Genomic DNA, 15,335 nt, shown 5'->3' on the forward strand with positions numbered 1-15,335 from the left:
GAGCTGATTTGTGAGGGGCATGAATAAGAAGTAACTGGCTGATTTCAGTAGGCTTTCCTTATGAAATCTCATTTGACAGTCGATCACACTGGGCACCAGGATTAACACCAAGGCAACGATGACATTCAGGACAATAGTAGTGGTCTTGGTGTAACGAAGCGTCTTCAGGACCCTATGCAGACGACACAATCTGAGAAAAGTGAGGAAAACACAGGGAAAAAAGCATGCAGGGGTCAGGAATGAAAACGGGGGTGTGTCCCTGGTGCGCAGGTGTTCTGGGGGGTGTATCCAAGGCAAACTGTCCAAAAGGGAAATCCAAGACGAGACAAATGTCCAGAGCCTGGCGGTCCATCTGAGACGAAGACAAATGGGATTAAAAACCGGAGCGGGATCCGGTGGAGGTTCGGGGGGAACAAGGGGGGAATGGGACCAGACGCTCCAGGTCCCGGACTCGCCTGGTACGGGAACCAATGCAGAGCCTGGAACAGAGTGAGCGTCTGGCTGTTAAGATGGGCTGGAACAGGGGGCAGGTGCACAAAATCAACTCAGCAGTGAAAGAGCCAGAGCAACCTAAAGGGGGAGGGACTACAATCATGACACTTGGGCTTTGTCATTCAAATAAAAAAACTGCTTGTCTAGAAACCTTTATATTTTTATACATCCTGGCATAATATACTTTAACAGCTCAAGTAGATCTTTTGTAGCTGCTATTGACAATTTGTCTCAAGATATATGCCATCATACTGTATTAGGAGTGCACCCATGGTCAGATATGACCCAGTGTAGATCTTTTTGTCCGGATTGAAAGAGGCATCAAACAAGTTTTCCTGTTGGGACATGACAGACTTTTATATCCTTGCATGCAGAGAACAGTCTATAGACCAAACTAAAAAAAACAAGTATAATAGAATTGTCCAGATGGAGCCACACAAAACACCTAACAGGGTATACTGTATTACTGGTAGCTGGCAGCACAAACTGAACTATGATGGAGGTTTAGGTGACAATGATATAATTGTCCCACTTGAGATCCTGTGTTATTTCAGAATACACCTGTATGTCATCATTATGAAAATCATCCTCAGCAGTTGGGGTCTCATCAGATTCTTCTCCAATTAGCTGCAATGTTCAACACATTTATCAATCATGCCAGTATTTTTTCTAATAATGGCATGACTTGGATTGTGACTCGGGGTATGTTCTTAGAGAAACATATTTTTTGTTATTTTGGGGTTGTAATTTACACACCTGTAAGTCGTCATTATGAAAATCATCCTCCTCATTTGGGGTCTCATCAGATTCCTTACCACTTAGCTGCAATATTAAACAAATTTTTTAGTTATATCAAAATCTTCTCCACTAAAACACGACTTATATTGTGATTGGGCTATGTAGTTAGTGAAACTCAGTTCAAAGCTTTTTCTTTTTTTAGGATTGAAATATACACACCTGCATGTTGTCATTTTCAATCACATTGTCTGAGTCTTCTTCACTGTGCTGCAGTTTGAGACAAATGTCTAATTATTAACAAATCAGCAAACTACATATGCCAGCAACATAATTAACACTAGGTTAAACTTCAGGAATGTACAGTGTATCCATACAGTAGATTTTAGATTATGTTAACAAAGTTAAATCTTTCTTCTAACTCTTTAGACTGCGACCCCTTAGTAGTAGTCTAAGGTTCATTGTATAGGGTTAAGTGAGTTACAGAGTGTCATATCCTAAGGCTGAACTCATTGAAATAAGGAACAGGCTGACAAGTACAGAGGAGACGTCAAAGAAATTCAGAAAAGGACATTGTATTAAGTATTTAACAATGAGTCCACTGAGGTTTGCCAAGTTCCAAAAAACACTTAACATTAACTTAACCGACCACTTTATTAGAAACACCTACCTTGAACCTACACTCACTGGCCACTTAATTAGGCAGGCCTACATCTACAGTACCTTATAGGTGTATAGCTTTTATTTATTTGAGATGTAATCATTTTCTTGTATTTGGTTGTCATTGCGTGACCTGAACAACTGTAGTTAAACTAGGAAGAACAACTATGTCACAATGTAACTTTCATCCCAAAAAAGCCTAGTGACCCATTTAAAGGCAGAGTTCAGCATCATATATGGTCATATCAGGCAATTAAAAATGAGCTGTTATGAATATTTCTGTAGCCTGCCATGCCAGCAATTGTTTGGGACTTACTTGGCCGGTGTGACATTAATTTACTGTAATTATCCCTCAAATGTAATTTCAGATTTGCCTGAGATGGTGTCTTCATTGAAGAATTTAATTTCATCTCTCCTGGCTCCCCTAACTTCAGATCTTTTCCAGGAACAACATCCCCGAACTCCTTCTACCACCAAACACATTTGCAGTTCTAATGCTTTATAATTGAGCAGAAGGTGCACACATGTACTACAAGTAAGCACACAGGTAGCTCAATTGTTTCCTCACACCTGTTCTCCAAATGTTGTCTTTCTCTATAACATCTACAGCTCATCACATTGAGGGATCGCTGTTCCCGGGCAACTGCAGCAAAATACACAAATAATAATAATTGCTTACACTTACATAGCGCTTTTCTGGACACTCCACTCAAAGTGCATTACAGGTAATGGGGACTCCCCTCCACCACCACCAGTGTGCAGCCCCACCTTTAATGCAACGGCAACCATAGTGCACCAGAATGCTCACCACACATCAGCTATCAGTGGGGAGGAGAGCAGAGTAATGAAGCCAGTTCATAGATGGGGATTATTAGGAAGCCATGATTGGTAAGGGCCAATGGGAAATGGGGCAAGGACACCGGGTTACACCCCTACTCTTTTCGAGAAACGCCCTGGGATTTTTAATAACCACAAAGAGTCAGGACCTCGGTTTTACAGCTCATCCGAAGGACGGCACTTGTTTACAGTATAGTGTCCCCGTCACTATACTGGAGCATTAGGACCCACATGGACTGCAAGGTGAGCGCCCCCTGCTGGCCCCACTAACACCTTTCTTCTTTCTCTTTTTTATTCAGTTTGAAATATTTTACCGTTCATTTAGAGAATTTCCATACGTTTTGTTTTCTGAAGTGATCCCAGTTTATTTGTGGAAGATTTTTCCTCGCCTCAGAAATGAAGCTTTTCTGAGGCGTTTCTCTCTAAATATGTGAAGGTTTTGTTTTTTTCCAGTTTTTTTACAAAACCACGGTTTTAAAAAGCGCGACCTGCATTTAAACAGGATTTTAAAAGAAGTTTTTAAAAGCATTAATATCCAAAGCGAATATTTTTCTTTAAATACTGTAGCTTTCAAACAACACTAACACATTTTGTAGTCTACTTCCGGGTGCTTAACTGATACTAAAAATAAAGTATATTTTAACTTTAAAATTTAAAGTGAACTAAACTAAAGGACTTTTTCAGAGCAGCCTATTCTTTGTCTAAATAAATACAGGCTTGAACTGTATTATTGCTACTAGTGGTAAGAATTAAGGGAAAAGTTTTCCTTCAATATATCATTAATGAGTAAAACACTTTATAGAGACATGGTTAATTTGATTAAACTATTACATTTTTAAAATTAATAGTGATTTCTTAATTATATACTGTTGGAATGCTCCTGTTTTAGTTAAGATACAAACATTAAATAATATAATATATTGTTGAATATATGTTTTATATCGGGTACTGATTCAAATATTTCACTTGATCTGGAATAATTTGAAATATTATGAGTTCTGTGGAAAGATGTGCATTTTGTTTTTGTATTTGTTAAATCACAATTTCTATCAAATGCATTTCAAAGAATATTGCTGTAAAAATATATATATATTTTAAAATGCAATAAAAAGATTATTTTGCTTTATATTGAGAAGTGATGGCTCCCAAGTGCAGAGAGGACTTGAAACAGGGTTTTGTACAAAAGAATATTACAAATGCTTTTCCATATCTCTTTCAGACTAACATCAGATTTGCAGTATTTCTGCCTGCATAGACTACCGGACCTTGCTGCACACTAAGCTTTAGTTTTATCTCGTTATTTTCTGCTTCGTACTTTCAGCAACAGGGGAAGCAGAACTGGGCATTTGTTGACATCCTGTTGAAGAAAACTCAGTCTTCACTCAGGTTAGGAGATTGTCAAACAGAGATCTTTAATACAATCAGCTGAAGGGGAGCATATCGCAGAGAAAGGGTTTCCCCTAGCACTCAAGACATGCTCACTGGACTGAAGTTACACTTTCCTTTTTATACATTAAAAGTAGGCAAGACTTTAACATATCAAAGGAACATACAGAGGTCAGAAGTCAAACAAACAGGACAGGAAGATGCCATTTGGTATCCTGCAATCTGTTTAATTTCTCTCTTGTTGAATGTGTGTGAGGAATCACAGGCTTTAGTTTGCACCTAAGACAGTGGTCTTAGGTGCGAACAGAAAACCTTTCCCGCGCATAGTCACTGTCTTGACTTTTTGACTCGGTCTTCCACACTTCCCCCTTTTGTACTTTAAAGCACAACCATCCGACTTTATTGTTTCTGTTGTCTACATTATAATTGTTCCTGTTGTCTGCGTTGTGTTTGTCCATTGTACTGTGTATGTCCGAGAGATCAGCTAAATTAATAATTCTAAAGTAGATGTACATATGGTATAAAAACTATTCTACTACTCTACAACTCTTTAAGTGCCTATCTGCATCAGCCTGTCAATTTCCTCTTCTTGTCTCCTTTGTTCTTTACATTTAATTAACATTGCATTTACATCTGTGTTAGACATCTGGGCTTGGATTTTTTTTGATGTGCAAGTACAACAACATTTATGACTGAAAGGCAAACATATACTCCAATTACACAGCCCAATAAGAGCAATAATCCCTGCAATATAAAGGCACCTAGAATTCCTAATGCACCACTGACCCTGCCCCATAGGGTCCATCCTGGGGTTTCGTGTAGCTTCGCAGCTTCCTTGCGAAATCGGAGATTTCTTCTGAGCTGTCTGGATTGTAAGTACAGTGCTCAGAGCCTATGAGGGTGCAGGTCCCTCCTTTTGCAGCTAATATAAAGTCGAGGGCCATCCGATTTTGGAGAACCATGGTTTGCATTGCTACCAGCTCGGCAGACAGTTTGTCGAGGGCTTCTACAGTGTCATTGCTGACACGTTCCAGGATACTTTCGAGGAGCCAAATTTCCTTCATGGCCCTTCCAACCACGTACATGGGGAACAGAACAGCTGTCAGCCGGTCTCCTTCGGAGATGGCCCCTTTGATTTGGTTATCATAGTGCTCAAAAGGGATAACAGTAGAATGCCGCATTGCTGGGGTAATGTATCCTATGTAGCATGACCCTACCCAGTCAGGTGGAAGCCAGGGATATGCTCAATGCCCACAAATTAAATAAGTCAAATTGTAACTTCGCATTCCAGAGGACTTGAAAGTACAACCTCTGCTGAAGTACTGGGCTGCATAAAAACTGAGGAAGGGTTGGTGCGGTAGTCTATCTTTATGGAACATTTTGATAACAACTAAGGGAACTATTTCCCATATAGACAGTGCCATTGTTAGCATAACAGAGAAGCCCTTCAGCTTTGTAAGCCTATTTTAATTCAATTCAACTTTATTGTCATTAAACTTACACAGGTGCATAGTATAATGAAAAGTGTTTCTCATTAGTCACTCAGGTGCAGTATATAAATAGGACAGAAGATAAGACAATAGACAGTAACACGTAATAACAGTAACATGTAATAATAGCAATAACAGTAACATGTAATAACATAACAGATGCAGCCATTCAAAATGCACGGGCTATACCGCATTATTTTCCGGTACGCTGTACGCAGTCTACCGCAAGCTACCGGTAAATACTGCGAGTTACCGGTAAATACCGCTAGTTACCGTAAATTCTCCTATAATACGACAAGCAAAATAATAGTATCCAGAATTTCCGCAAAGTGGAGCTAATAAAGCTCAACCTCTCATGTTTGAGCTGTCGCCATCAAAGTCTTTAACGAAAATATTACTAATAGTATTAATAATGAATGACCTTGGACAAGCTGTAAGTGTAAACTCAAAGTATTGCCCTGGTCAACATTCTTTTTTTCATTGACCGTCTATGTAAAAGTAACACCACAGCATTTCGCAATCACGCATTTGTTTCCAATCATGCAAAGTACAGTGATTCACCTTGCCTTTCACATGCTCATAAAAGAGATTGATTTAGGAACATAAACATATTACAGTATGCAAACTGTACTGTATACAGTATGTATATGTATATTTAATGTCTTAACTGTGCCCGTTTAAGTATTGAATATTCATATCTAATTTTACCACTGAAGGGAAATCTTAGTAGCTGAGCATAAAAAGAATAGGAGCATACTGCACCGCGTGTGAAGGCCATAAACGATATTAATTTTGGAACATTAATATGGCTGGTCTCGGTACTTTAAAGAAAAAATACACACCAGTATTCCATTTCTCCCTAAACATTTTAAGCTTCGAAGTCTTTAACGTGATACCGGAGTCAACAAGCATACTTTTAGAATTTGATTAAAAGGGAATATAATATGGAATCGCGTATCTAAAGAATTTAATAACGGTATGATTATATTCGTGTGCTGCAACAGGGCTGTGTAGGGCTGTTTCGCCTGCCTGTTCATGCGAGCTGTCTTGTAGCGTACTGGTCTAGGTGCGTGACTAACAACGCACAGGTTGTGTGTTCGAGTCCAGCTAGTGCTGGACTCTTCTTTTAACAAACATTTCTTCGAAAAAATAGAATAGCGATATTATGGACAATCAATTGACTTTTATATTTCAAAATATCACAACATGATCGATTCTAAGTCATTTTTGATAACAATGAATAGTCACCTTCTTCCCTTCTGGCGGCGGTTCCTGCTTCTATTGTGTGTGTGTGTGCAACAGAGTAAATTTTTATAGAGAAATGGAGGCTGGACAGTATGCGTTACAATATAAACATTTATATTGATTTAAATCGTGTTCTGATTTAAATCGCAAACGCGTGTTTAATTATGTGTTTTTTAATCATAATCAGGCTAATGCATTTCTACATTTTCTGTATGAACCAGCTTAGAGGTTCATACAGAAAGACAGCTTGTGTTTAAATTGAGTGTAAGATGATTTATGTTTCTAAAGTCATGGTCAGCATTTATTATTGTACTGTGCTGTAAACTTTTTCTGTGCCTAGTCACATTATTTTATAGCGTTTTTATTGCGTTATTAAATCCGGTGGCTCTGTGTGTTAGTTTCCTGACTCCCATGTCACATGGTCTGTGATTGAATCCCATGGAACTATGACTTTATTTTTCAACAAACATTTCTTTGAAAAAATGAAACGTTTCCCTTGGTCAGAGATTAAATAAAACCTCACTCGCACCAAACAAATTTATATTTCTAAATATCACGACATGATCGAATTTAAGTCTTTTTAATAACAATGAATAGTCACCTACAGATGCAGCCATTCAAAATGGGTGAGGTATTTCGCGGCATACCCCGGTGGGCGTGTCGCGGTGTCACGCGGTATCACGTGGTGTCACGTATCATTTGACGCTCTGCCGGAAACTATCCGGCGTCGCCTTGTAAAACCGCCAGGGGGAGCTTAACCTCTCATTTACAGCATTTGAGCATTTAATTTTGAACTGTGTATTACAGCATATTAATCATCAGTCATTAAAGTTTTGGTATATTTTATGAAAGCAAGATTGCTCAGTTGGACAAAAGTACACAACCTACATTTATCAGAAATATTTATGCATCAATGCCCTTACTGTAGATATTACTAATAGTATTAATAATGGATGACTTTGGACAAGCTGTATACTCAAAGTATAATTTCTTTAGCACATTTGTACAAGCACTTGGAATCTGTCCAAGCCATACTTTGTCAGGCATTTTGTTTTACTTCAATGGGCATAAAAACTTCCTTGCTTTTGACAGGGCGTTTCATAATTTCTAACTACGAAAATGATTTAAAATGCGACACTTATCATTCAACTAGAGCTTAAAATATCACAAGGATCCTCAAGAGCACAGCAAAGAGTGTATTAAAAGACACATGTATTTATCAACGCTTTCTTTTCCGTATACCAGATTTTATGGAACCACTTCAGAGGGGTGTCAGCCAGTCAGATTCCAGGAATCGGCACTTTAAAGGAAAAATACACACCGGTATTCCATTTCTCCCTAACGATTTTAAGCATCGAAGTATTTAACTAGCATGTGAAATAGCGTGTGAAAAAGTGGTAGTTTTAAACGTTTCTGCTAATATAATATGGAATCGTGTATCTAAAGAATTCGTGTGCTGCGACAGGGCTGTGTAGGGCTGTTTCGCCTGCCTGTTCATGCGAGCTGTCTTGTAGCCTACTGCTCTAAGTGCGTGACTACCAACTGGCAGGTTGTGTGTTCGAATCCAGCTGGTGCTAGACTTTTCATTTTTATTTATTTATTTTTTAATCACGTAACATAAACATATTACCGTATGCAAACTGTACTGTATACAGTATGTATATGTATATTTAATGTCTTAACTGTGCCCGTTTAAGTATTGAATATTCATATCTAATTTTACCACTGAAGGGAAATCTTAGTAGCTGAGCATAAAAAGAATAGGAGCATACTGCAACGCGTGTGAAGGCCATAAACGATATTAATTTTGGAACATAAACATACAGTATATGGCTGGTCTCGGTACTTTAAAGAAAACATACACACCAGTATTCCATTTCTCCCTAAACATTTTAAGCATCGAAGTCTTTAACTAACGCGATACCGGAGTCAACAAGCATACTTTTAGAATTTGATTAAAAGGGAATATAATATGGAATCGCGTATCTCAAGAAATTAATAACGATATAATTATATTCATGTTGCAAAAGAACTGCAACGGACATAAAAACTCCCTTGCTTTTAACAGAGCGTTCCATAATTTCTAACTACGAAAATGCCAGGTGAAAGGATTTGTAAACATATTTTGTTAAAGCAAGTCAGTTTTTTCCGCAACACATAAAATACATTTTTCCAAGAAAGTTTAGCCTTTGTCACTAATGAAACCACTAAATAAAGACATAAATATAGAAATCTTAAGATTTGTTGTTGGTAGCAGGATGAACTGTCAGAGTGTATATTTTGTCGCAGAGTTGCTGCAAGATGTTAACAGTGAAAAAGGTATTTAGAAATTAGTTATTTCAAGATGAAAAAGAAAACATACACGAAACATGGTTTCATTATGACCAGAATCGGTCTTGAGATATTTTTAACTTGATTTACAGTATCTGAGAGGTATGTCTTAACACCGATACTACAGTGCTTAAGTACTGCTCACGTATATGTTTCTAGGTTTATATTATGCATTTCATACTGTCAAATTACTTTTGAGCAACTAATAAGAAGCGCGAAACGGTATGCGTTTTAGTTTCGTTTTGTGCTGGGACCCGTGGATTGATTAGAGATATCAAGTACATACAAGTCATTTTTTAAATGTTGTAGTTCGTCTTGAAAAAATGTTCCGAGTACATCATCTATCAACAATTACACAGGTTCTGTTTCCATATTGCGGATTTTGGTTACGTAATATTATTTTCTAGATTTCACGTTGTGAATATATGATTTGGGCAAACAGAGCCGCAAAGAAGTACATTATTGGTTGTTGTTTTTTTTTTTTAGTTTTATCTAGAACAAGCGATGCCGGTGGATGGTCTGTGATTGAAACCTGTAAAACCGGTTTAATTCGTCACAGCCAGCACTCTTCAGGTGTTTCCACCCCCTCTACATTCTCAGAGTAGAACAGACTAACCTTCTAATGAAAGACGGTCCACCCCCCACGGACAGGAAAAGTGGCACAGGCACTTAAACTTAATATGGTCAGTAACAGTAAACAGTAAAATGCTCAGAAGGAGCACGTACAAACATTTCCGAAATAACCACATGTAAGACTCTGATGCTTAAAATGTTTAGGGAGAAAGTGGAATACTGGTGTGAATTTTTTCTTTAAACTACCAATACCAGCCATATACAGTCTGTAATGTAGGGATTTCTATATGTCTTTATTTAGTGGTTACATTAGTGACAAAGGCTAAACTTTTAGCTTCAGTAACGTGTACATATCTCCCCTTTTTATAAAACGACATGGTTGAAAACTGTTCCAGAGCCACTGTTGTTTCAGCAGTGAAAAGTACATCATGAAATGCCTCTCCCTGTTCAATCCACTGGAAAAAAGAAAAGGAGCATAAAGCTTCTGATGGTCATAAACGATATTCATTTAGGAGCAGCATCAGAGGTATGTTTTTAACTGCATTGCATGGGAGAGAGAATACCATAGTGTGTTTTTTTTTTACTCCCTGGCTCAGAGATTAAATAAAACTTCACTCACACCAAACAAATGTATATTTCTAAATATCACACCATGATCGAATTTAAGTCATTTTAATAACAATGAATAGTAACCTATGCGTTACAATATAAACATTTATATTGATTTAAATCGCGTTTAAATCACCTTTATTTAAAACCCATAAATAAAGCTGATACTGTTTAGACTTTTAATTATTTAAAACTGTATTAAAGCAGCACGATACACAATGCAACGTAAATAGCTATCTTTGTCTTCTGTGTAATAATGTTCACCTCTCTGTCCAGCAAATTTACAATAGTAATAATAATGAACTTTGTTGTAACTTTGGCGCCTTTAAAGGTGGCACCTCAAAGCGCTTTACAGGTTAAAAGCAATACTGTTAGGCTGGGAAAACGATTTTTTTTAAGAAATACAAAATGAGATATAATGATATGTTCCGGCTTAGACATTAACGAATAGCATAACGCGTGTACTGTATACACTGCAAGTACAACCCCCCTCTCTGCAGGAGTGCTGGCTGTGACGAATTGAACCGGTTTCACGGGTATTTTCAAAGTAGGAGGCGAGATTTCCAGCAAAAGACACCTCCCCCCCCTCAAAAACCCAGTAAGTACAGTACTTACTAGTTAAAGGCTAGGCTCCTCAATGAAATCGCTTTAACATGCTAATGTGTTGGTGTAACAGTCCGGGCGTGGCAAGCTCCTAATTTCAACCCGACTACGGCAGGAGGAACCCTTCTTTCATTAGAAGACAATGAACATATTTTAGCCCTGAATGAATTAATAGCAAACATGGTTTACATAAAAGACATTTTTCCAAGAAAGTTTAGCCTTTGTCACTAATGAAACCACTAAATAAAGACATAAATATAAAAATCTTAAGATTTTTAAAATACATGACTTTGCTAAAATTTATTTGAAAATAAAAACAATTACAACCGCCAGGGGAAAGAGAGAACAGGGGAGGGATGTTGGTTTTGCATAAGGGGTGGGGCTATGGAAATTAGGTATGTTTGGGAATGTGTAGTTACATGTTCTGGCTGTTTGTGAATTATCGTTGTTGAGTATGGAGTGTTGAGGTATTGACTTTGTGTAATGCTTTATGTTGAAAATTGAGGTGGATTTTGTTTATGATAAACATGATAAACTTCATGATTCATGATGAAGGTTTGGTTTTGCATAAGGGGCGGGATTATGATAATTGGAGGACTTTGCAAGAGTAAAATGGTTTGATATATTTGATTTTGTATTGTGGTTGTTATCTATGTTTTTGTTGGTATTATGTTTATATGCTTGTTTTTGTTGGTTGGTTGTTATTATGGTTATTAATAATACGATCTATAGTTGAAATCTGAGCCTAAATAAAAAGAAAAAGCAAGTGATTAGGTTTATGAGCAATCTAATTACTTATTCGTTTAAAACGCTATATAAAATAAAGTTTATTATTAATTTGCTGGACAGAGCGGTGAACATTATTATGCATAAGACAAAGATAACGATCCTGATCAGTTTAGAAATCTGTGTATGCTGTAAGGTTTTTACTTCTTAAACTTTTAAAATACACGTTTTGAATAGAAAGAAATCCTCTTCCTGGTACAGGATGTACATGTATAGCAAACCAGCACGTCTTTTTTCTCCAATCAGAGGGGTGTCAGATGGTGTCAGCCAATCACCATTCTGAAGCCCTACCATAATCTCTGGTATGGGGAGACCCCAGAATTCTGTCCCATAGTTTAGATAGATGATAGATACTTTTATTGATCCCGTGAGGGAAATAAAGTAAATCATTTTCATTTTAGGAAATTATTAAACGCTCGATTAAAAGCAAAGGAGATTGTCTCTTATAGTGGACATAAAAACAAGAGTTCGCTGGCATTATATCCTAGAATACACAGACCGGCGCCAGACCGGTAAAATGCCTGATGAACTAGGGATTGGACAGTTTCCAAGTGCTTGTACAATCGATGGAAATGTTCAAATAAATGTGCAAAAGAAATTAACAAAATAATCATTTATTTCTTTATCATATTGGGTAGCTAATGTCCTCTCTTTGCTAGTTAGTGGCTGTGTTTCTGCGTTGGGTAGCAACGGGTGACTGTTCTCAGGCGGAAGATGTAAACAGCTTAATGTTCGTGTTAAATAATTTTTTTAAATTAAAATTCATTCTATACAGCAATCGCATATTTGGGTACCGTTTCATAAAACTTTCATGCTTAAAATGTTTAGGGAGAAATGGAAGACTGGTGTGTATTTTTTCTTTAAACTACCAAGACCAGCCATACACAGTACAGTTTACATACATACAGTAATGTTTATGTTCCTAAATTAATATCGTTTATGACCTTCAGATGCGTTATGCTCCTCCTCTTTTTATGCTCAGCTACTAAAATTTCCCTTTAGTGGTAAAATCCATATAAATATTCAAAACTAAGCGGATTAAAATGTGCACAGTAAAGACATTAAATGATTAAATCTTTGCACTACCAACCAAGGCACCACGAGTGCCCCTGTCGGTCATTTTGGCCAGCCAATCACTTACCGCGGTGCCCTACGGTGCCCCGCGGGTTGGTTACTGTACCGCGGGTTTTTACCGCTCATTTTGAATGGCTGCATCTGTATGCGTTACAAAATATACATTTATATTGATTTGAATCGCGTTTTGATTTAAATCGTAAACGCGTGTTTAAATATATGTGTTTAAAGGCGATATACTGTATAAAAGCGCTGATTCCTATGGAGTGTGTTCCGCCGGGGATTCAAAAAAATTATTTTAAATAGGCTGATAAAGCTTAGACTACTGTAACTGTATTCTAGCCTGTATTACAACAGAACATTGGACAATGCAACGTAAATTGCAAAAATGCACTTGGAATCCAAGCCCTCCTACAAAAATTATTTAAACTGCGACACTGATCATTCATCTCTAAATAAACTTTATTTTATATAGCGTTTTAAGCGAGGTTATTAGGTTATTAGTTAGGTTATTAATAGGTTATTAGATTGCTCATAAACCTAATCGCTTTTTCTACATAAACACAGCGTGATTGCTCTCTGAAAATGCTTTTCCTTAAAGCGATTCTATTGAGGGAGTAGCCCAGCTACCACTTAACACTGTACTTCCTACTTTGAATACCTGTGAGACCGGTTTAATTCGTCACAGCCAGCACTCCGGGAGGGAGGGGGTTGAGTAGTGGAGGCAGGCGAGATTTCCAGCGAAAGACACCTCCCCCTCAAAAACCCAGTAAGCAGTAATGCTTTAAGTCGAAAATCGAGGTAGATTTTGAGGATGATAAAGAGGGTAAACTGGGATGGGAGGAGGGTTTGGTTTTGCATAAGGGGCAGAAGATTTCCCTTGTAAGGATGGTATCAAAAGCAATCTTAAGTGGTGAGAAAGCTATGCTCAATGTATTTAAGGGAGTTAAAAGTAAAAGGAGATGCTTCATATTGGTTGACTAATTTTAAAAACTAAGTTATAAATGCAGACGCTCCCTCGGTGCGCTGCTCTGGTACGCCGGCTCTTACACAGTGCCTGTCGGCAGTAAGCGTTACAATATACATACCCAACACTGCTTGTACCCATCTGTCATGCAAATAAAACACCTTGAATTGAATTGAGGGGAGAGGGGGGGAATACTAAAGCCAATACTGGCTCAATACCCTCACTGGGCTTTGACGTGCTAATGCGTTGGTTTAACAGTCCGGGTGTGGCAAGCTTCCAATGTCAACTCGACTCGATTGGAAGACAATGAACGTATTTTAGCCCTAAATGAATTAATACATAATTTTAATACATAAAATACATTTTTCCAAGAAAGTTTATAATAATACGATCTATAGTTGAAATCTGAGCCTACTGTAAATATAAAGGAAAAGCATTTTCAGAGATCAATCACGCTGTGTTTATGTAGAAAAAGCAATTAGGTTTATGAGCAATCCAATAACCTATTCGCTTAAAACGCTATATAAAATAAAGTTTATTTAGAGATGAATGATCAGTGTCGCAGTTTAAATAATTTTTGTAGGAGGGCTTGGATTCCAAGTGCATTTTTGCAATTTACGTTGCATTGTCCAATGTTCTGTTGTAATACAGGCTAGAATACAGTTACAGTAGTCTAAGCTTTATCAGCCTATTTAAAATATTTTTTTTGAATCCCCGGCGGAACACACTCCATAGGAATCAGCGCTTTTATACAGTATATCGCCTTTAAACACATATATTTAAACACGCGTTTACGATTTAAATCAAAACGCGATTCAAATCAATATTAATGTATATTTTGTAACGTATAGGTGACTATTCATTGTTATTAAAAAGACTTAAATTCGATCATGTCGTGATATTTAGAAATATAAATTTGTTTGGTGCGAGTGAGGTTTTATTTAATCTCTGACCAAGGGAAACGTTTCATTTTTTCAAAGAAATGTTTGTTAAAAAATAAAGTCATAGTTCCATGGGATTCAATCACAGACCATGTGACATGGGAGTCAGGAAACTAACACACAGCGCCACCGGATTTAATAACGCAATAAAAACGCTATTAAATAATGTGACTAGGCACAGAACAAGTTTACAGCACAGTACAATAATAAATGCTGACCATGACTTTAGAAGCATAAATTACCTTACACTCAATTTAAACACAAGCTGTCTTTCTGTATGAACCTCTAAGCTGGTTCATACAGAAAATGTAGAAATGCATTAGCCTGATTATGATTAAAAAACACATAATTAAACACGCGTTTGCGATTTAAATCAGAACACGATTTAAATCAATATAAATGTTTATATTGTAACGCATACTGTCCAGGCTCCATTTCTCTATAAAAATGTACTCTGTTGCACACACACACACACAATAGAAGCAGGAGCCACTGTCAGAAGGGAAGAAGGTGACTATTCATTGTTATCAAAAATGACTTAGAATCGATCATGTTGTGATATTTTGAAATATAAAAGTCAATTGATTGTCCATAATATCGCTATTC

General features: G+C 37.2%; 1 long non-coding RNA gene across 14 annotated transcripts in view; it reads right to left on the reverse strand.

Moving 5' to 3' along the window:
- Positions 1 to 15,335, reverse strand: part of LOC148647685 (uncharacterized) — a 663,201-nt gene that overhangs the window by 206,011 nt on the left and 441,855 nt on the right. The window lies entirely within an intron of this gene.

The sequence above is a fragment of the Lepisosteus platostomus genome, chromosome 15, assembly GCF_059453375.1.
Source record: "Lepisosteus platostomus isolate fLepPlt1 chromosome 15, fLepPlt1.hap1, whole genome shotgun sequence".
NCBI lineage: Eukaryota > Metazoa > Chordata > Actinopteri > Semionotiformes > Lepisosteidae > Lepisosteus > Lepisosteus platostomus.